Source organism: Panthera uncia, chromosome E1, assembly GCF_023721935.1.
Source record: "Panthera uncia isolate 11264 chromosome E1, Puncia_PCG_1.0, whole genome shotgun sequence".
NCBI lineage: Eukaryota > Metazoa > Chordata > Mammalia > Carnivora > Felidae > Panthera > Panthera uncia.
Window position 1 is genome coordinate 21,358,520 of NC_064814.1, and position 22,612 is coordinate 21,381,131.

The 22,612-nt window shown below is 40.4% G+C and overlaps 1 long non-coding RNA gene across 1 annotated transcript; it reads right to left on the minus strand.

Annotated features, from left to right (window-relative positions):
• Positions 1 to 13,158: 13,158 nt before the first annotated feature.
• Positions 13,159 to 22,350, minus strand: LOC125926708 (uncharacterized). The gene is made up of 3 exons (XR_007459136.1): positions 22,176 to 22,350; positions 14,486 to 14,588; positions 13,159 to 14,038 (listed from the first exon to the last, which is right to left on the minus strand). It is a non-coding gene; the product is annotated as an uncharacterized LOC125926708 (long non-coding RNA).
• Between the last annotated feature and the right edge of the window lie 262 nt (positions 22,351 to 22,612).

The window sequence follows — 22,612 nt, forward strand, 5'->3', positions numbered from 1 at the left end:
ATGTGGTATTGATCCCCTCACATGTAGAATAAAGTATTTGGACTGGCTGATTTCTGAGGTTTTTAAAAAAACTGCGCAATGAAAAGATCCAGGGAACAGTCTGGATCAATCCATTTTATCACTGCCCAAGCTGGTTCATATCTAAAACAATGGATAATTATGGGTCATTTTGAAGTGTGTTTTGTTTTGTTTTGTTTTGCCGTAATTTTGAAGGATAAGCCTTTGGTGTATCCTGTCAGGGTAACACTGTCACTGTATAAAAGATGTGGCCACCAGGGTGGTGAATTTATCTGATAGAAATGGCACCATACTTTCATCACTAGAGGTAGTCGTAGAAATTTACATGCCGCACTAAAAGCCTAAACATTTGGGAATCACTCAGAATATGATCAGTCTGCCGTAAATGCTCCCGAGAAGGATAGTAGCAAGCCAGACAAGAAGTGTAATTTTTGGCAGAAATAACCACTTTTCTGAAAGCCGGGTCCTCAATATCCACTTGACCCCAAATTGAACAGATTTAAAAATACCCAGGGATTTCCAGCTCTGTCTGTTGTTTCATTGCCTTTAGCCGATACTTAGCCCTCAGCACGGCCTTTTAGAGTTGTGTCTTTCAATCATATTTTCAATTTGTAAGCAGATAGAGATACAGCTACAGAAAATGACTGAGGCACTTTTTCTTGTTTGTTGTCGTTGCTGTTGTTGTTTTGTTGTTCTGTGTCGCTTTTCAGGTTTTTTTGTTTGTTGTTGTTGTTGTGTTTTTTTTTTTTAAGTAGGTTTCACAGCCAGTATGGAGCCCAACACAGAGCTTGAACTCACGATCCTGAGAGCAAGACCTGAACTGAGATCGAATCAGATGCTTAATCAACGAGCCACCCAGGCACCCCCTCTTTCTTGTTTAATGATATTCTATTATGTGAGAGAAAGTATCTTTTTTTTTTCTTTTTACTTTACATCTAATAAAGTACATCTTACACATTTATGAAGAAACTTCGAGGGGCGCCTGGGTGGCTCAGTCGGTTAGGCATCCGACTTCAGCTCGTGGTTTGTGAGTTCGAGCCCTGCTCTGTGCTGACAGCTCAGAGCCTGGAGCCCGCTTCAGATTCTGTCTCCTCCTCTCTCTGCCCCACCCATCCTCATGCTCTGTCTCTCTCTGTCTCTCAATAATGAATAAACGTTAACAAAAAATTAAAAAAGAAAGGAACTTTGAGACTCCACATAAGACAGCAATTTAAAACTGGCAATCTCCTGAGTTATGTGCAGCCTCACTTGTACCTCAGGTTGGTATGTCCTCATCGGCAGCAGATCTGATTTCACAATGCAGCTCAGAGTATAGGATCTTAGAATGTTAGGGGAAGGGGCGAGAGACGCCCAGATATTCTACATAGAATTGCAAAGCAGCTGTACTGTCCGGTGAGGCAGCCCAGAGATCCTGCACCCTGTCACGGTCACTGTATGACCGAAGAGGGCTGCCAGGTCTCAGTACAGCCCAAGCAACTTTCTTTTCAGAGCTAAGTATTTTATTCTTTCCTAGGCTGCTAAACATCAATGGACAGTCATGCTGATTTCTCACCACGTGACTTCTCTCTCATGACATCTTTACCTGCTGAGATGAGAAATCTGTCAGGGTGAAGCTACGTGTTCGACATAGCCCTTTTTGATTTCTGCTCACTACAGAAATGAACCTCACATAAGACTTGTGGAATAAGAGAAACACTAACTTGAGGTTGGTTTTGCCTAATGGGCTAGCTAATTCCAACTTTTAGTCTTGTGAGGTTGCCCTGATCTAGAGGAGTTTTTATCATTATTTACCTAGGGCGTGTTGCTTGGTTCCAGTTGTCTTTCCTGTAATATAGGCGTTATCTACCTGGAGTTGGAGAAACTAAGAACAATGGCATAGAAAGGAGAACTAGGGGTATGGTTCCTGGTCTCAAAAGACGAAGCAAAAGCTCTGCGAATTTTGAAACTAAACAAGTCAAACCCAACCACCTCTCCCTTTGCAGGGCAGACACACGTGATCGGAAGCAGAATAGGAACTGTTCTTACCTTGTGTGTCACCATTGCTATGAAAATAGAATGTGCTTCCTTTATATCCTGTTGTTCTTTAAAATAAAGTTTTGATACGAGTAGGTCTGTTTCTAACTCTGTTCGTGTCACAACACTTGAAATGGTTCTTGCTTTCAGTGGGTTCCCCTTTGTCAGCTCAGGGTCTCATTGTGCGGCATTTTCCATAGGAAAACAATTGCTTGTTTGCAATGTAGCAAAATGGCTTCCTTGCAGACACCCAGGACACAAGGTTATAGAACTTCCCATTTTTTAACCGGCAGATGACTGCCCAGCTGAGTAATGAAATCGTGGTAGGAAGAGAATGGCTAAGGGTTTTGTGGTCCAGACTCTTTTGGAGCGATTAAAACCTTCTTTATATTAAAGATTCTGTGAAGAAAAACCATTGAGTGCTCTGTTCTAGGAGAAAGACTGTGACCTTACATAATACCTATCTTTGAATTCTAGGTTGTCCACTGGTAGGCTGTACCAACGTGGACAATTATATAGCTTTGTAAAGTTTAAATATCTGTCCCAATACTCTCGCTCCAGAATTCCTCATTAATTGAAGTTGGCAATAATTATGACATATGTTTGTATGGTGATGTGCCCAGTGAATTTTTATCCATGGCATATATTTGTATGGTGACGTACCCAGACTGGAATTTTTATCTCAGGTAACCATCGTGTTTGGAATTTATTCAGATTTCTGCCTTTAGTTAGGGATGGTACCTGTTGATCTGAGAGATTCCCTAGAGAGGTGCCTAAGATTCACCCAGGTATCCTTCTACTGTTCTTCATGAGGAAAGCAATTGCATTTTCATTAAACTGGGGTCTGAGCTCTCTGGGGACTTGACCTTTTCATAACCATAGGTGTAATGAAATCCTGAGGGCTGGGTAGAGCTATGTGGAAATGTGTGTGAGAAAAACAAAACTGCTTTGGCAGCAAAAGGAAGGATTGAGGATTTAGCTTCTCCCTGAAATTCCCATATGGTAAAAGTAGCTAGGTTGGCCCAAGATGGATGGCCTTGATTAATGCTTCATGTCAAGGAAGGCTGAAGTGGCTCTGAATTTGTGCCACGTACAACTCAGGCAGTTTCATGAGAAAGGTGTCTATGACTGAGCGTTGCCCCCAGTGAACTGAGTACCAGCTGATCCTGGTTCATGGTCTAATAGAGCTGGTCTTTATGGATTCTCCAAAAACTGTGTAAAATTACATTTCTATGTTAAAAAAAAAAACCATTCTGTCTTAGTAAAGGAGACTATTACTTATAAATCTTACTGTCTATCAGAGCGTTCTCAGCTCCTGACCATTTGCAATCAGCTTCTAGCTCATTTGGAGTGGGATGAGAATTTGAGAGGTTTCTTAATTCTGGTGTGGGAAATGGAAAGAATTCAACTCTTGGTGGTCAAAAAAAAAAAAAAAAAAAAAACTCAAAACAAAACAAAACAAAACAAAAAAACTGGGGAATGATTCTTTTCATATCACTGAGAAAAACACTGGCCTGTTCTTTGGCCTTTGGTTTCATAAAGAAGCTTGTTAAGGATCCAAACAACATCAGAGCCTCAATTCCCTTGGCCTCCTATTTTACTTTATTCTCACTATTTTCAAATGAAAGGAGTTGGTGTTTGAAGGAAGTATCCGTAGATAAAGTGTTCTTTTCTCTCTCTCCGAGTTCACCTCTGGCCCAGTTCACTCTCTTGTGTTATCCAGGAGACATAGTTACGCAAGTTCCAGATTTTCATATATTTATCAACCAGGAGGACCCCACCAGGCAGAGGCTGTCCCTTAATTCTTCACTGCTGTACTCCATTTTTTTTTCTCCAGCATGCTGACATCTTGGTGAAATCTTGACCTACTCCCAGATAAATAAGATGTACAGATGTGGAAGGATAAAAGTCTCTTAGCTTGCATCGTTAATTTGGGGATGGTATTCACTGTTCCCCATATAACACTTATCAGATATGGATAGCACTCGACACTTCTCACCACGCCTTTGTGTACATTATCTAAGTTGCTTCTTGGACAACCTTCTGCAATTGTTGGTATTATGCCCTTCTTATGGATTCATTATTCATTCTCCAAGTAGAATTGAGTTATGCTATGTTAGGTATTGAGGATGCAGTTTTAAAGAAGCCATGTTCTTTGCCTTAACGGAGATGATAGGCCAGTGAAGGATAAAGATAAGTAAATGGGTAATGGTATATAGGGAAATAACTGCTAGAATAGGACTGTATGGGAAGGCATAAGAGAGAGAATGTTTTGAGACTGTGGTAGAGACCCTGTTGAGGTACACCACTTGGCCATTCCTATATCAGTGCGTGCCGGTCTGTCTTCCACCTGCCAGCACTTTCATCTGTTTAAGGAGGCTTTCTTTGGTCACTTAGGTTATTCATCCCTTGACCAATGACTGGTAAGCATTAGTATGCAAATATCCCAGGTCCTTTGCTCTTCAGATGGGTAATTCTAGGTACATGCTTCCTACTGCTTTCTATACTTTCCCAGTTGGATCAAGCTCCATAACCCACAGTGATAACTGTCTTGATAACACTCTGTTAGTGGCCCCTTGCCTTTGCATTTCACTTTGGCACTTTGTTTTTCCTGGGATCACATTCCAAATAAACTACTTGAAGTCTAACCCATGTCTCAGAGTCAGCTTCCCGAAGAACCTAAATAAGAGGAAATGATCAATAAAGTATCTTTTAAAGGTAAAGAAAAAATATATATGTTTCTATTTAGAATATAGTTTTCATTCTTTAATCTGTTCATTTATTTCATAAAATTTGAGTACCGTTTGCATGCTTGGTGAGAGTTCCTGAATATCTGGGAGGAAGGAAATAGACATAATTTCTGATTTCAAGGGGCCATAGTCTAGTGGAAATAGGTCAATAAAAATAAACATATAGGAAGAATCTTTGAGAATACATATAGAGGATATATAGGAAAACATAGCAGTAGGACTCATTTTGAGAAAAATAAACATTTTGTTTTATCAGTGTGGACACTAATGCAAAGAGAAGAGAAAAGGTGACCCAACCCACCTGGCCAGGATCAGGCAGAGCAAGGACAGTGGTGCAGGTCTCTGTATTCTAATCCAGTATTCTTCCTACCATACCCCTTTGTCTCTTGCTCATTGAAATGACAGGAAAGGGTTAAACTACCTAAATTTTGTGACTATCAGTTATGTCCAGAAAGGTATGTGATCACGTGGTAACCACCAACTAGCTGTTTCAAATGGAGTTTAAGTTAGCTAGAGGAACAAATAGGTTAGAAAATGATTTCTTCCACTTTTTCTTTAACTCCCCTCATGGGCCAAACTCAGCACTCTGAAAAGGTTTTATTTATTTATTTATTCATTCGTTATTTTACTTATTTATTTATTTATTTATTTATTCATTTATTTTTGAGAGAGAGAGTGAGCACAAGTTGGGGGGGATGGGCAGAGGGAGAGAGAGAGAGAGAGTCAATGCAGAGCCTGATGTGGGGCTCCATCCGACGACCCTGGGATCGTGACCTGAGCCAAAATCAAGAGTCGGACACTCAACCGACTGAGCCATCCAGGCGCCCCAAAACTCAGCACTCTTAACACCGGGCTCTTGAACAAATGTCATTTATGTAGCTGCGATGGGTTGGGAAGGAACAAGTGGCTCCAAAATGCTCTTTACATCCTTGTCTTCCACCCCTGATCTCAGAGCAATCTCATCTTATAGTCCAGGCTTTCTCCCTTGAGCTGGATATGATATGTGATGGCAGCAGTGTAAGCAGTGTATCCAGGATTGTGGCTTGGCAGCTCTTAATCCCACATCTTCAGTAGCTATTCCCAAGGCAGAAGCCAAAAGGTTGACGTGGGTCCTAAATCGTCATCTGAATCATCATGATGCATCTGAAGGTGTCCAAAATGAAGTTCAGGGCTTTTTAGTGTTACTTTCCTCAAAAACAGAGCCTGCTCATATACTCTTCCAGCTCCCTTCATGTTTGCTGCAGCAATATTAGGTGATGGATTTGCCCATAGATCGAATTAATAGAAATAAGTTCTGATTCTTCCTAGTCCAACTGAAGCATTCTGGCAATAGCTTCTGGGTATAAGATTGTGACTTTTGCTTTGTTATTAAGGTACCTGCAGTTCATAGAAAGGGACCATGTGCTCTCATTTCATGTTCTCCTAAATTAGAAAAATTTAGTGAATGCTTTATACACCTCCATCCCAACAAATATTCCTTGGATTTCTAGCATTCTTTACATTTATCCCCTTCTCTAGGCCTCTAGCAATTCTGAACTCCATTAATCATAATTATAAATCTCCATTATAACTTGATGTATAGAGCAGTTAATATTCACAATCTGTAATCGCTCAAATGAATATTTATTTCAATACTTCAGCTGCAACATCTAAAAATGAGGTAAATAATTTGACAGGGACCTCAAAAGCCTGGATTATTTTCTTTCAACTGGGAAGTATGTGACTTCTTAAAATATCTCAGGCTCTTTTTTTCATAGAACTAATATGAATGCCCCTATTGATTTTTTCATGAGACTGGAAAGGGAAAAGATTTGGATTACAAAATTCTTGGCTATTTTTAGAAAGCATTTAACAATCAAAAGATGTACTGAGAGATTTTTTTTAAGAGAATGCTATGATGTTGTGAATGTGATCCCTAGTTAGTAACTAAAGTGTTCATGTTAAAGTGGTGATCATCATCCAAGTAAAATCATTGTCATTGTCATTGTTGTTGTCTAAGGAAAATAATATTTACTAGTTCTAGTCAGAGTTCTTAGTTAAAACAGAAATGAACAAACCAATTCTGGCTAATTTAAGGAGAAAATTGTAGTTCAGTGGATCTGTAATATCTCTCAGGTTCAAGCTGGAGGACCAGGCTGAAGCAGAAGTCAAGGAAGGAAAGGTCCCTCCAAGATGTCCTCGCTGGACTTCAGGATATCACTGTTCACCAACTGACCTTTGTTATTGCTGCCGTTGGTGCTTAACCCCTGGACATTGGCTAGTGCTTTGCTGAACTGCACTGTATCTGGACATTCACTGCTCTGCCATTGGAATCCCCATATTACACTGAAAATTTTCTGACTTCCTACCTGCACTTCCTTCTGTTTTCCACTTAAGGTTCAAATGCAGGTCACAGACTCTGATTGGCTGAGCTAGGTAATATTTCCAGAGCTTAGCTTCCAAGAGACAAAGACAGGTTAGATTTGATGCTCCTTTTGTTTGATTGTTAAAAGTAGAATTCCCTCTCTCACCCGTCATTTGGGTGACCATCATCCTGGTTGCTGGAATAGTCGTGATTTAAGCCTGTCTTTCAGATGTAATGATTACATCTATGTGAGAAGATAGCCCTTTATGAACCAGGACATGGATTCTTACTAGACACTGAATATGCCAGCGCCTTGATCTTGGACTTCCCAGCCTCCAGAACTGTGAGAAACGAACATTTGTTGTTTAAGCCACCCAGTCTATGGTATGTTGGGGATAACATCCCAAATGGACCAAGTCAGATGAAAAACAGCATGCTTGCTCTACTTATTCTAGGATTTCCCCCCCCCCCCCCCGTTAAGGGGCAATTAGATACTAGGAAATCAGATTTTATACTCCTTGTGACTCACTGAGATAAGGAGTGCAACCAAGGTGCCTCTCCCCTTTTTGTCACAAAGAAATGGGGATGGAGACATATTTTTCAGTATCACTATCTTTCAAGGTACTTTCAAGTTTAATCCCTCTGAGAAGAGCAAAACATCAATTTGACTAAGTGGAAAAATTGGCTCTCTTCACAGTCCAGTAGTGCACCTCATTTATAGGCACTTTTGTTACTGATGGGCCACAAAAGTAGAGAACACTTTGTATGGACCACTAGCCTCCCATACAAACCCTTACATAATGAATGTATCACACATATGTCTACTGTTAAGTAGCCTCATTGATTTGTGTGCGCAAGGCAAGTTTTTCATGGCTGACTACATTTTTATCTAGCTACAAATAGTAGCTAGAGTGATTTATGGTTTATACTGATGTGAGCTTAGTAGGATCAAAGGATAAAAGGAATTTCTTTCCCTCCAATCGATAATTGGGATGATGACCAAGATAAACCACTTACCAACACATCTTTAAGTGCCATCTCCTGCCCCTTTCCCTAGTTTTCTAGCCCTTTTCTCTGGGACATTCACTGACTTTTATCACCTGCTTGTCCTCCCTCTCTAGAGGACAAATTCCCTGACAGTCCAGGCAACTTATGTTGTGTACTTTTTGCAGTGGCAGACCATGACTCAATCATACTTGTTTCTCCAATTGCACTTGACATGGTGCTTTGCTTGTCATAGGCTCTCAAAAGTCGTAAATAAACATGAAAATATTTTGTTAAAAAAATGGGGCACTTGGGTGGCTCAGTTGGTTGAGTGTCCAACTTCAGCTCAGGTCATGATCTCACGGCTTCTGGGTTTGAGCCCCACGTCGGGCTCTGTGCTGATAGCTCAGAGCCTGGAGCCTACTTTGGATTCTGTGTCTCCCTCTGTCTCTGCCTCTCCTCTGCTCGGGCTTGTGTGTGTGTCTCTCTCTGTCTCAAAAAAATAAACATGAGAAAAATTTTAAAAATCGCTTATTCCACTAGAATTACAACTTCACAACATGCAGTGGCATACACATAAAAAAGGCTCAAAATGTGTGTGGAATGACTGAACATAATTCTGAGAAAATAGAACCATTTGGAAATTATATACATTTCTGGATGTAGGGTCCTCAGGAGATTATAAGCTAAGTCCCACCAAGAAATAGATTTAGGAACCTTGGGAAATCTATTCATAGTTTGTGCTGCTAATATAATGCAATAAATGGGGAAGAGAACCATCTTCCTCCTAAAGAAACTTACTAGTTCCTTGGAAGTTACTATTCTGAGTTTATCCTGATGACATTATATCTTATGCATTTTGATTGTCAAAGACCACAAATCACGGTCATTATGACTTATCCTGGTATTTTAGTTCCCTGAGATGAATTTCTTCATCATCATGGAGAAGTAATAGACTGAAAATAGATGCCTCCACAAAGATCATAATAGGTGAGCTCTTTCAAAGGGGAAATTGCTTTTGCTCAAAGAAATGTTCTCACCATTTTACTGCTTTTGATTGTTCTTTCTCACCTTAGTTCACATAGGAAGACATTTTCTTTAATTACCGTAATCAAGTAGGCAGCTTATAGGAAGTGACTCAAAGGAAAAAGGTGTAGACTCCTGTGGGCTGATAACATAGAAGCTGGTGACCACACAGGAAGGCCTTCAACATGGAAACACAATGTCAGTTTTGTGACAGGATCCCATGGCCAAGTAAAAGTCACTGTATTCCTTTATGTTTACATGAAGTCACTTTCAAGGTAGTGTTTCAATATGGATTACATGTGTGGAATTCACTTATATGTCATTATAGTGTATTGTGTAGTCTTGATGAAATGCACACTCTTGCTAGCTTTGAGTCTGAAGTGAAGAGGTGGGTATTTGTTCATTCACTGAACAAATATATATCGAGTGTCTACTATGTGCAAGGCTTTGTGCTCAGGTCTAGAGATGCAGAATCGAACAAAACAGTGCTCTTGTTCAGTGTTTGCCTATTAGGGTAACGTGGAGGGGCTGGGGTGGAAACAGATAATAAACAAGCGAACAAATAAATATATGATATAAAAATATAACACCAGGCCACTATAAATGCTTTTGAAAACCTGCAAAAAAAAAAAAAAAAAAAAAAGGGGCGCCTGGGTGGCTCAGTCGGTTAAGCGTCCGACTTCGGCTCAGGTCATGATCTCACGGTCCGTGAGTTCGAGCCCCGCATCGGGCTCTGTGCTGACAGCTCAGAGCCTGAAGCCTGTTTCAGATTCTGCGTCTCCCTCTCTCTGACCCTCCCCCGTTCATGCTCTGTCTCTCTCTGTCTCAAAAATAAATAAACATTAAAAAAAAATTTTAAAAACAAAAAAACAAAAAAACAAATGAAAACCTGCGACAAGAAGAGAGATAAGCACTGCCAGTGAGGTCAGAGATTTTGACTTTTGGGTGATGGGCATTGAGGAGGGCACCTGTTGGGATGAGCACTGGGCGTTGTATGGAAACCAATTTGACAATAAATTTCATATTAAAAAAATAAATAAATGGGTGATCAGGAAAGTTGTCCTCAAGAGATATTCTGCGACCAGAGGGCCGATGTAGATTTAGTCAGAGAGAGGCCATGTGGATAAGTGAAAGCAGAGTTTTCTGGATAGAGGAGTCCCTGAACTTGCTGTCCGAAGGGATATCCTCTCCCCAGAGAAGGCAAGGGGCTCCGACAGTGAGGATGAGTGGTAGAAAATGAAGTAAGGTAGAAGCAGAGACCAGACCATGTGGCTCTGTTGGCTTTGATAAGACCCCTGGATTTCAGTCCAAATGTTTACAGTATGTAGATAAGCATGAGATCCCTGAGACACCAACTTCCATGCTATAGCAACTGTCTCTTCTATTCTTCTTTCCTTGTCTCCTTTCCCTTTCCTTTTCAAATGTATCACACTTGAAGTTTTATTTTATATCTGGTTTTTACATAGAAAGGAAAAGGACCCCTTTCCTGTTGAAAATACGTTTGTTGATAATATGACAGCTACTGCACCAAGAATATTTCCATCTGATATTTACAGTTACTTTCTGGGATCTTGCTCAGATTAATTAACTAGTCACAAGGTAGGAGAACTGGGATCCCAGGTTAGGGCTGTTTGGCCAAAAAGTCTCTGCCCCATCCTGCTCTGCCCCACTGCCAACTGTGTGTTCCTTGGCTCAAGGATGAAGGGGATTCTTTTACCTGAAAATTCTTGGATGGACTTTACCTTATATTCCAAGCTTTAGCAGAGACTCATGTCTTAAAGCCAACGTCTCACTCTTCAAGCTGTTCCCAGCCCTTGCTGTGCCGTCCTCACTTTCTTTGTTGACCCGGGGGGGGGGGGGGGCGGATATCTAAAATAAAGGTCTGGAATTGAACCTTCCAGGTTATGCTGACGATAACATCTGTCCGAGAAAGTGAGTTTGGTCTCACAGCTCACATAATTCTCACTCACAGGTGAGAGTGGTGTGGCCAAGAATGTGGCCTCCAATAAGGCAAAAATAAATGAACTGAACTATTTGGAATTTCAAGGTCTTTATAGCATGTCTGAGGTTCAAGACTAAATGAGTCATCCCTATTTCCTATATGCCTGCCAGTCCCCTTTTTATTTACATATTATGAGAGGAGAACAATATGCTGATATAAACAAAGGAATTGGCACGTTTGGTCTGGGACATGAAAATATTAAAGTCTCACTGTCTTTCTCTCTTGGTTTTTGGTCTCAAAACCTTCTGTTAACAGCTAAGGGGTTTTCATGAAAAGGCACATCTGCAAGAAATGTTTCTTCAATTGCACCTCTTAGAGATGTAATTTGTTTTATGTAAACGTTTCCCACAACATGACTGATTAGTATTGAATTGTTCATCTAAAGTGTCTTCTTAAGGACCCTCCTACCTGTGAAACTAAAAGATATATCTCAAAAGTGTGTGGCGTTCAGGATCCAGTCAAGCAAGGTTTAAACCTTTGCTCCCTGACTTACTAGCACTATTTCCTTGCCTGATTGAGCCATGTCTAAATTCTGTAATCTGTAAGTAGGTACAATCGGTCTCATCATGACACAGTGAGGTATATGTTATTCTGTGAGATCATGTGTACTAAAGTAGTTGGAGTACATTGGAGACCTCACAACTAATAATAATTATATGATGTATAATTATGAGAGTTTAGAAATATAAATATACTGTATTTGTATTGTATAATATACAAATATATTATACTCTCATATAAGTCATTAAAAAGTTGTAAGTATAGATATAAATATATTGTACTCTCATATAAATACGAGAGTATGAGTATAATTCTCATAATTATACAGGGAGGTATATATTATTCTGTGAGATAATATATATGAAAGTACCTTTTGCATTGGAAAGCCCACAAATAATAATAGTAGACAACACTGTAATGCTGTCCACATGTGACATGTATCGTTATTCTGTAAAACCTGTGATTGTCCAAGGGATAATCACTTGGTGATTAAAAAAGAAACTCTAAAATTGTTGCTATTATCCCTTTATTATAGTTTTATTTTTATTTAAAAATTTGTAAATATTTATTTATTTTTGAGAGACAGAGAGAGACAGCATGAGTGGGGGAGGGACTGAGAAAGAGGGAGACCCAGAATCTGAAGCAGGCTGTAGGCTCTGAGCTGTCAGCACAGAGCCCGATGCGGGGCTTGAACTTAGGGACCACGAGATCATGACCTGAGCCCAAGTCGGGCACTTAACCACTGAGCCACTCAGGTGCCCCTTATTATATTTATAAAAAAAATATTTTCATTTCTGACATCAATTATGTGCTTGTCCTTAACACTGACCTAATTAAATAATTACAGAAAAGTCTTGCCAGGTACTACAGAAAAGTCTTGATATGAATTCAAGGTCAAATTGATATGTAGAAAAATTGTTTGCTCCTGGAATTAGAATGAATCACTACTTCTTCTCACTCTTAATACAATTAAATATTGGTCATCTACGAATGGCTATCCCATGAATATTAGTAGCTGACTAGATGATCAGAGCTTTAGGAAATCTAATTTCACAGAATACTGGGCATGTTGTTAGCTCTGAATCACTTAAAGATTCATTTGTATCCTTGTTAGCTATTATTTGACAGTGGCCAAAATAATCTACAAACTTTTATAATTATATTTAATTATATGTATATAATTATACGCACATAACTTGTAATTGTATCTAATGTAACGTACTGTGTATACCAATAATTGCTTTGCAGACAGGGATGGATTTGGGGAAAGGGGATATGATTCTTGGAAGACGCAGACACATTGCAAGTTGTCCGTTGCTTTTCCTCTGCATGTTGTCTCCTCCTTATTGTACGTCGGCTGCTATAAAGCACCATATTTTCTCCAGTGTGTAGAGATAAGGCTGGGGATCGGAGGCGAGATGTGCAAGATGTGTACAAAACTTCTGTCTAAAATTTATTTTTTGCTGTTTATTTATTTGTGAGAAGGAGATAGAGGGCAAGTGGGGGAGGGAAAGAGAGAGAGGGAGACACAGAATCCAAAGTAGGCTCCAGGCTCTGAGCTGTCAGCACAGAGCCCGAGGTGGGGCTCAAACCCACAAACCCCGAGATTGTGACCTGAGCCGAGGTCAGACACTTAAGCGACTGAGCCACCCAGATGCCCCATAAAACTGCTGTCTAATTGACAGTTGTCTGGGAACATGAAAGGCCTTAAATCATAGCACAGAGATCGGTTACATTGAAGGGATTTTGTATGTCTTCTAGTTAAATGTTCAGAATTTGGGATGTACTGTTCTCTTTTTCTCTCCCAATGATTTATTTTTAAATATTAAACACTGTCCATCTGGTCAAAGAGCTAACTTATTCAAGTTTTTTAAGAATAATTTATCTTCAACTGTCTCTCATTTAGTCATATAATCAGCCGACAAATCTTTATGCATTGCCTACTGTATAGACAGTATATGAGACCCTGTTCTACTTTGCAGACACAATTGTGAGTAAATTCAACATGTATGCTTCCTCCTGCCTTTTCTTCTACGTCATATTCATTGTGAGCGATTAAGAACATCCACACAGGGGGCGACACTTTGAAGTTCTGTGGCGAAAACAACGCGTGACCCCAAAGATAAAAAAAAAAAAAAACACACAAAACAGTTTCCTTCCATCTTCCAGAAAAGAGTTCAAGTTCTCCCCCCTATTCTATTTTGTGAAGAGGAAATGGGAGTTTGAATAAATCTTAAGTCTTTTTTTTATTTCCTTCAAAATATGGATATTAAGTGAGAAAAACAAATACAGGACAAAAGCCACAACAATAGCAACAAACAAAGCCGGAGTCTTCTGGCTCAACCCAACGATGGTAACCTACAGGAGAGGCAACGATGCTGATTTTTCCATCCATCCTTTCTATTAATAGAAGAAACACAGAGAAGTGGCCATTGTCTGGCTTCCTTTTAGCAATTGTGAACACACATTGAAAGGGAATTGGAGAAGAGAATAATTATCTCCTTAGTTGATTCATGTAAACATGTTTTTTTCCTAATTTTCATATTGACAAAACAAAAGGCATTCCCCCATAAAATTTGAAATTGTTACTAAATTATCTAGATGATCTCTTCTATTCTGTTTTGCTGCTGGCAAATGTTTTCCTTAATGTCCCCAGTAATTGCTATGGCTGTGTTCCAAAGATAAATAGAAATAACGCGGGGCTCATGCATGCTTTTTAATAGCCGTATTCTAAAAAGATCATGTTTTTTTCCCCCAAACAAGTTTTGCAGTGATGCTTTCTATTTTTAATTTGTACTTAACACTCGATTTCAGTTCTCACCATTCATGCGCTCTGTGTTTACTTACCTCACTTCAGACAAGTCTGTTTCCCTTTCTGTTTTATGGAAATCTTCACCATCTGTTCCCGATGCTATAATAGCCTTCCGTGAGGTTTAGGTTTACAGCAATACTGACTTATTTGAGGCGGGTCGGGGGGGGGGGGGGGGGGGGGAAAAAAAAAAAAAAAAAAAAAAAAAGAAAAATGAACTGTGTTAGTTGCAACTTAATTAATGAAAAACTTTCAGGGCAGTGAAGCATTTTTATTATACACTGTAAAATGAAGCTTGAATTTCCTAAAAATGTATCTATTGCTTTATCTACTATTATTAAGTCCTTGTCTGTTTGCAGGGTGCTTGGTCTTTGAGAGTTTTCCATGGTCATGACTTGCATAAGTGAGGCCAGTGTGGAGAAAGAAGCCTTAAGCCCATGTTTACCTTAATAAGACACCAAATCAACTGATTTGGTGCACCAAGAAAATATATGAAGGGGCACTAAGCACGTGAAAAGATTCCCGTTATCATTAGTCAGTGGGGAAATGCAAGTTTAAGCCATAGTGAGATACTGTTTCACACCTTTAAGATGGTGATAATAAAAATAAAAATAAAAATAAAAAAAAACAGACAAGAGTAAATATAGAGAATCAGGAAATCTCACACATCACTGCTGGAAATGTAAAATGGTTCAGCCCTTTGGAAAAGAGTTTGACAGTTTCTTAAGAAGTTCAACATAAATTTCTCATAGAAGCTAGAATTTCCACTCCTAGGTTTCGACCCAATAGAAATGAGAACTTACGGCCACACAAAAAGCATGTGCATGTATGTTCACCGCAACATTATTCACGACAGGCAAAAACTGGAAACCATTCAAATGTTCATTAACCAGTGAAAGAATAAATAGAATATGATGTTCCCATATCATGGAACACAGTTTGGCAATAAGATAAAATACAGGCCACAACGTGGATGAACCTTGAAAGCATCATGCTAAGTGGAATAAGCCAGACATGAAAGACCACACGCGGTATAACTCCACGTACGTGAAATATCCAGAAAATACAAATACACAGAGACATGAAAACAAGTGGTTACTTGGGGCTGGGGCAGAAACAAGGATTAACTGTAAAGGGGCAGGGGGATCTCACTGGGGTGATAGAAATGTTCTAAATTAGTATGATAGCGACTGATCTTCAGTTGGGAACATTTACTAAAGATCATTGAGTTGCACACTTCAAATGGGGCTGGGGACCGGAGTGGATCTTCTGTGCAGGTGTTCTAATAGGATTTCGGTATGGAAAGGGCAGTTGCCCTCCCATCTAGGCAAGAGGCTTGCCAAGAGTTAGTCCATTCTGTGTGCCTCTGCCACCTGCTCCCACTATGAAACCTTTATGACCAATAAAAACAGGAAGTAAGCCGTTCCTGGAGCTCGGGTTTTATATTTTCCTGCCCCAAAGGACAACATAAAATCCATGTTAACCTTAGATTTTATATACTTCAGGTGTTCAAAACAGGGTACGGTGTGATGTAGGGAACTTGAAAGGAGGGCATTTGACCGCCACATCCTGAAATCAGGTGTGAGCAGAAAGGAAACAAGACACCTGGTAATTAAAGCAAACCCAAGGCCAGATGAATAATAAATATAGCAGAGAAACAGGGAGGCATCACCAGTGACGACCAGCCGTGGATTTCAGTGTGTATCCTGTCATACTTCATGGAAACTGTATATGTTAACATTCAGGCGAAATCTCAAAAATGGAGATCGTTCTTCCTTCTCACTGTGCATTTATTACAGCAGCAACTTCGGAATCACTTTTTTATGATATGTCAGGATTAAAGCTGCGACACCGTTCCTTCTCTTTCTTTAATACACATTACTGGGTGTCCATTATGCAGGACACTCTACTAAATGGAGGGGTGCAAAGGGGAATTAAATGTCACTGTTCCTTCTACTGATTTTGCGGTTTAGTGATCTAAGTGCGGTTTAGTGAAATCTAAAGATATAAGCCAAGCATACACAAAAATAAATAACTGCGATAAAATAGGACAGCAGGGGCGCCTGGGTGGCTCAGTCGGTTAAGCATCTGACTCTTCATTTCAACTCAGTCATGATCTCACAGTTCGTGGGATCGAGCCCCACGTCAGGCTCTGCGCTGAGTATGGAGTCTGCTTGGGATTCTCTCTGTCCCTCTCTCTGCCCCTCCCTCGCATGCACACTCTCTCTCCCTCGCAAAATAAATAAATGAATGAACATTATAAAAAACAAACAAGCAAACAGGAGAGCAGATGCTAACAGCCAGGAGAGTGGTGAGTGGTAGCTCCTAAATGTCTATCAGTGAAGCGTTCCTGGACTGGTTGCATTGAAATTGTTTGGAAAATAAAATACAGCTTTCCTAGCCCTACTCTAGCCCCTTGCTTCTTAGCGTGGTCTCAGCCTTGGCGTTGGCTGGAAACTTGTTGGAAATGTACGGCTTCCAGCCCCATCCTAGACCCACTGAATCAGAATCTGCATTTTCAGTAAGCTCCCGGGGCCCTCTGTGTGCGTGTCAAAAGTTGAGGAAGAGCTAGTCTGAACTATAGAATTAGACACTCCAGGCATGGGATCCTGGGAGCATGTATTTTTGACAGGCTCCCAGAAGATTCTGGGGTGTAATCATCCAGGGGCAGGCGGGGCCCCCTGGAGACATTGCAGGGGCTCTGTACATAGGTGGGTTGGAGATGGGTCTGGAGGGTAGTGGGCGGAGGGGAGCATGAAGAGAGTTCCACATAAGCGAATGTGTGAAAGCAGTACTGATTGTTCCCTGGAAAGTGAACTCTTATGTGGTCTCCCCATCCTCTCGGAGCCCGTTTCTGCTTTCCTATAAATGTTTAGATACACACGTGCGTCTTTTTTTCATAACGGAAGAAGTGTTCCTGTTCAGAATTGTGGTAATCCTTGTTTTGTTGCTGGATTCAGTTCCCTCTGTTTCCCTCTAAGACCTTGCCCCAACAATGACCTCCTCCTTTCCATGTCTTCAGCCTTTCCTTCTCTATGGGCTCCTTCCCTTCGGTTATAAACATGAGCAAATTTCTGCCATTCCAAACAAAAGCCACCTTTGACCTCACATGTCCGTCCAGGTACTGCCTATCACTCTCCTACCCTCCACAGCTTTGAGAAAATGAGAACTAAGGTTTTTTGTTTGTTTGTTTCCAAAAGAGATACATCCTCCTTATATAAAATTAGAAAATACAGTAGGGAAGAAAAGAGAAGGCAGAACCATAATATCAATAGCTAAAGATGATAATAATCAACTTGTGTATATTTCTAACATGTTTCTGTTCATAAAAGTACTTTAAGGGGCACCTGGCTGGCTCAGACGGTGAAGTGTGGGACTCTTGATCTCGGGGTTGTAGGTTTGAGCCCCACATTGGGTGTAGAGATTACTTAAAAGAATATTCTTTTTTAAAAAGTACTTTAATACTTTTTAAGTTTCTTTATTTATTGACACAGAGAGAGAGACAGAGAGAGCATGAGAGGGGGAGGGAGAGGGGCAGAGTGAGGGAGAGAGAAAATCCCAAGCAGGCTCCACCCTGGCAGCCTCGACACGGGCTCGAACTCACAAACCTTGAGTGAGATCATGACCTGAGCCAAAACCAAGAGTCAGATGCTTAACTGACTGAGCCACCCAGGCACCCCTAAAAAAGTACTCTAAAAGCATAAAATGTACCTTTAGTGTTCACACTGTTTCACAAGGCGAATGTTACATTTTTAACATGGTCTGCCTCGAAGATCATTCAGTGACACTGCATTTTAATTTTCAGGGTTAGCCTTAGTGGCCGTATAGTATTCAGTGGTGCAGCTGGATATTATCTTGAACGTATAACACATGTGTTTCTCACCATGCACACCCTCGACACCCTCTGGCTCCTGCTTATTACAGTGCCTTCTCCCAGTGCCCCCGCTCCCCACCACCACCAAAGGATACGACGCATACCAGGATTAGTAGTCTTCACCTGGGTTTTATGCTGCAGAAATGAAGACAGAATTTTAAAACAGACCGTCATGGGGCGCCTGGGTGGCTCAGGCAGTTAAGCACCTGACTTCAGCTCAGGTCATGATCTTGCAGTTTGCGAGTTCAAGTCCTGTGCCGACAGCTCAGAGCCTGGAGCCTGCTTCGGATTCTGGGTCTCCCTCTCTTTCTGCTCCTCCCTTGTGCTCTGTCTCTCTCCCTCACACACACACACAAAAATAAGTAAACGTTAAAAAAATTAAAAAATAAATAAATAAAACAGGCTTTCATGACTCATGGTAGAGGCACTAGAAATATTAGAAAGAAAAGTATTGAGCTCATGGGTGTTTCAGGGGTCTGGAAAGAGTTATGCCACAACTGTGGGCAGTGTCCAAGGTCACCATGACTAGGATTCACAGGGGTGAGTTAAAAGCAGAGTTGGAAATGATCAGGCTTGTGTACGGTACCTTTTGAGTTAAACCCAGTGACAAAGGGCACCTGGGTGGCTCAGTCGGGTAAGTGTCCGACTTCGGCTCAGGTCATGATCTCACAGTTCGTGGGTTCGAGCCCCACGTCAGGCTCTGTGCTGACAGCTCAGAGCCTGGAGGCTGCTTCGATTCTGTATCTCCCTCTCTCTCTGCCCCTCGCATGTTCACACTCTGTCTCTCTCTCTCTCTCAAAAATAAATAAACAAAAAAAAATTAAAAAAAAAAAAAACAGTGATAAAAGAGGAGAGACTCTAAATTCTATGATCTGAGAATAGAGGGGAACTGGGATGTGTGTCCCCAAAGTCCCAACGCCACCATGGAGGGCAGAGCAGAAATGGAAGTGAGGTAGAAAGGACCTGGTAAACATTCTATGGCCCCAAACTGGTTTGGGAGGAGAGAAAGGTTTACCTGTGCTTTTATAAACGATACTGGTATTAGGTCATCAGGAAAGTTCTGGAGAACTGAAAGAGTCTTGAGCCAAAGGCACCCCAACATGGGGAGTCTGCATGGGGGTCAGCATCCAGACCAGCAGGCCTGTGGGTATCTCAGGAGGTACGGGGTGGGGGAGGGGAGGACTCACAAGCCCAAGACAGGCTGACAGATACATGTGGGAATTGTAGCACAGACAAGTGCCAAGCTGCCTCTCCCTCACCTTTTCGTGGCTCTCTCAGCCCATTTTACTGATGTACTCTGCAGCTTAGAAATCTCCTGACCCCAAGTGGTGGCTTGCAATGGTACCTACTCACTGACAAGGGTCTGCCATCATTTATTTAACTTGTCTTGGAAGTTTTGTTTTGTTTTGTTTTGTTTTGTTTTTCCTCCCAGAAAGTCATTATTATAAGCAATGCATAGCCAGGCATCTTCATTCCTTCTCTCCACCGGGGGCCATCCTTCATTGTTCAACTTGATGTAACCTGTTTTTTGTTCTCTCTATTCTAACAGAACTACTGTTATGAAGGCAATCAATGAACTCCACCTTGTTAAACAAGGTGAACTCACCTTAACTGCTCCATATTTGGCATCAACTCCCTATTTGATGCTGATTTATAGTCCCTTCTTCTGAAACTCTTACCTCTCTTGAATTTTGCAAAATAATATTTTTTATTTGATTTCCTCTACTTCTCTGGCTTTTCTTTCTTAGTTTACTTCTCTGTCTCCTCTTCCTCCAAAACTCATTTAAACGTTGATTCTCCTCTTTGTTTCCTTCTTATTTTCCATTTTATTCGTGTGGGTTTTTAGTCAATGTCTCGTGTTTGACTCTCTCCTAAATATGGTCACTCCTGAATCTTTATCTCATATCTGAAATTGTCACTATATTGCTTTATTAATATCTTCTTAAGGATGTTCATCCATCCATCCATCCACTCAACTATCCATCTATCCATCCATCCATCCATCCATCCAACCATTCATTCATTTATCCATTTAATATTTATCGAGTACCAACCAAATGCCTGCCAGATACTAGTCTAGGACAAAGCAACTATATCTGTACTCTGAAACTTTTCACGTTAGTTTGGTGTAACGGAGAGCAAATATATAACAGGAGAAAACTGCATTTTTTTCAGTCAACAATTCTGAAATCGGGCTCACTATCTTACTCTCCATACCTATGACTCCTCCAACAACATAGCCATGAGTGGTCTGATTATCCATTGGGTTTTTCATGTTAGAATCAACCTCAATTCCTCTTGCACTTTGCTTTGAAGGCAGGATAGCTTGTGGTTAAGAGTCTGGGCTATACCACCCTATAGACCTTGGTTCAAATTTTGTCACTTGCCAGTGGCTTTGGTCAAGTTATTTAACCTCTCTAAGATTTTTTTAAAATTAAAAAAAATCTTACTCCACAGGATTGTTTAAGTGTGTGTGAAATAATAGATAATTATGATCCTTACCTCTATATAAGATAAATGGTAGCTCATTAAATGGTAGCTCTTGTTCTTTTATTATTATTATTATTTACCTGCACTCTTCAAAATGGCAGCCACAAACCCATATGGCAGTTAAGCGCTTGGAATACAGTTTACCAAAATTGAGATGTGCCGTAAATTTAAAATACATACTGGGTTTCAAAAGAGTACCAAAAAAAAAAAAAAAGAAAAAAGAATGTAGATTGTGTCAGGAAAAGTGTTATATTGATTTTATGTCAAAATGATAATATTTTTGACTATAGGGTTAAATATTATTAAAATTCATGTGTTTTTCTTGTTAAGTGTGGGTACTAAAAACTGTAAACTCACATATGTACCTATCACTATATTCCTCTCGTACAGTGTTCTCAACATCTCTCAGCACGGTTCCTCTGCTCCACACATCCACGGACAATATCATTTCTCTTCTCTGTTACTGCAGTCGTATCCTACTGGCCTCTATGTTTCTTCTCCCTCTGAACTTTCAGAGCCACCCTCTACACTGTTGCCTGGTTGATACTTCTAGAATGTTAGAAAACTTTTTCCACAACCTGTAGGTAAGGCCTGGGGAGCGTAGTTTCTACCTCTAGACTTTCCTTGGACCCTTTCTCACCTCCTCATGGAATCCCACTGCTCAAAGCTATTCATGCTTCCATGCTTTCGTAAATAGTTTCCTCCTACCTGAAAGCAGGTTTCTCACACTGTCTACCCAAGGAATTCCTCTTTATCCTCAAGAACCACCTTGTTACCTGTGTAAAGTCTTCCCCACCTCTTCTTTTACATTTTGTTTGTGAAGCCCTCCCTTTCTCTGTGTCAGTTACTTATTACTCTTCTTGGACTTTGGGTTTCTTAAGAACCGGGATTGTAATTTATTAACTGGATTCGCCATATGTGTCGGAACATTTGTAGCATACTAAGTCACCAAAATATTTAAACAAAGGAAGGATAGATTGGGGGCTTATTTTTAGAAAAATGAGCAGGCAAGCCATAAAAACGGCTAAACATTCAGTATTGTCCATTTGTGTATTTCCCCCTTGTATTTGGAAAAAAGAACAATGTCTGAGACATACCGATTGCCTGGGTAAATATAATATCACATCTTTTCCAAAGATGATGGGTGCATTTTGTATCAGAAGTTGTATTTGAATTTACAGCCAAGTTTGATTTTCCATTCCCTAGTTCAGCGAATGGAAATAATTGTAAATACTATGTATACCCCTTGAAATCAGCAATTCTTCAATAGAAGCTCTAGAACTTGATCAATTTACTCTTTGGCATGATCCTATCTTCTCTAAATTAAAAACAAACAAACAAACAAAAAAACAGTAATTCCTTACCCTTGTTGGAAGTTCTGCTCTCGTATGACTTCAAACTATGAAACTCACATGAGTGACTCTGTCTCTAAGGTCCTGAGGTATGCTCCCTGAGTGTTTGCAAGCCTCTGTGCTTCCGAGGTATGGTCTCCATAGATTGTCTCTTGTCTGACAGAAACCTGGCCTGGGAATTGCCCTTACCACTGGGGAGAGCATTGAAACCACTATCAGGTGCTAATGATTTCTGAACCAGACAAAAACAACTGAGAGACGTGAACACAGATTTCTGTGCTGTCATCCCCTTCCTGGTGATTTATTAACTGGAAGGCACTGCTTGTTTTCAAAGGCGGAGGAGTTAGGCAAGGCCTACCCTCATCTCTGCAAAATCCTAAGATCCTAAAAACAGATATAACAGTATACTGACCTAATTTTCCAGGCGAGGGTTACCCAATAGGTCAGTC